Source organism: Gavialis gangeticus, unplaced genomic scaffold (assembly GCF_001723915.1).
Source record: "Gavialis gangeticus isolate Ggan-Ray unplaced genomic scaffold, GavGan_comp1, whole genome shotgun sequence".
Lineage (NCBI taxonomy): Eukaryota > Metazoa > Chordata > Crocodylia > Gavialidae > Gavialis > Gavialis gangeticus.
This window is the reverse complement of record NW_017729031.1, coordinates 86,237,406-86,238,629: the sequence shown is the minus strand read 5'-3', so window position 1 is coordinate 86,238,629 and position 1,224 is coordinate 86,237,406.

Genomic DNA, 1,224 nt, shown 5'->3' with positions numbered 1-1,224 from the left:
CTATTTCTCCCTTCTAGTGTGCCCACATTCCCCCACATCTTAGTACAATCGAGCCATGCATGCTTTGTTCTGCAATTCTGCTGTTGTTTGACCTTGGTAACCAAGCTCCTATTTCACAGACCTGCAGATGACTTTTAACTCAATCCAATGAAGTTGGTTCCCCCCACCCCAATCTTACCTTCAGTAATGCAGCCCTGGGCCCCTCCCCTAGGACCTAGGGTTTGAAAAGGGGGGTGCACATGGTGAGTTGCAGGATTGCAACCCCCTTTCTAAAACCTTAAGTCTGCCCAAGAAGTGAGGTAACTGGGTCCTTCCATCCCTACCAGTAGCTCAGAGCTAGGGAAGCTGTGCCCCTTCAGGGCATGGGGGCAGGCCTCTGGCTGCTCTAGGGCTCTCACTGCTGCTGTTTCTCCTGCCCTGTGCCTCATGCCTTAAAGCAATGGAGTAGGGCAGAGCAACTGGATGAGGGGTTAAAATGCTTTAATTTTCCTGTCTCGGGCCAGATCCGTTCAGACTGTTACTAGCCGAGCAGAGTGCAGTCGTCCAAGTCTTAGCGGCGCTACCAGCGGCAAGTCTCCTACCTCCTAGACCAGCCTGGCGCTACAGGTGCGCCCAAATCCATGGCCGACATCCTAGTGCAGGCCCCAGCCCGGAAGCCTTGGCATTCAGATACCCCCGAGTCTGACTCGCCCCGAGGCACAAGGCCAAAGGAGTAAGTTGGGGGAAGTCTCCATAACAATAAAGCGTGCAGCCGAAATCCCCCAGCAGACTCCTGTTGGCGGTGACCTTGGCCCAGGGGAGGCAGTGGTACAGCCCGCCCTGCCCGGCTGGCGCGCCACGTCCCTCGCAAGCACCCATCCCCCGGGGCTCCTGCTTTGCAGGCTCAAGCGCAGCTAGTGCCAGGCAGCAGCCTGAATCCCGCCTCGCGCCTGGCCCCGCCTCTTCCTCGCGGCTCTGATCAATAGGAAGCACGGACCCTCCCGGCAGCCAATGAGATCGCGCCGGGCTGAGCGGGGTGAGGCTACGGCAGCGGGCGGGGCGCGCTGTGCTGTGCTGTGCTGTGCTGTGTGGCGAAGTGCCAGCGGGTCAGTGCGATGCGCCTTTTGCCGGCGGCGGCATTGAGGGGCGGGTCGCCTCACGGCTTTGAGTGCCCGCAGCTGCGCGGCCGGCCCGCCCGGCTCGGCTCGGCCTGGGGCGAGGTCGTTGCTCCCAGCGGCCGGGCGG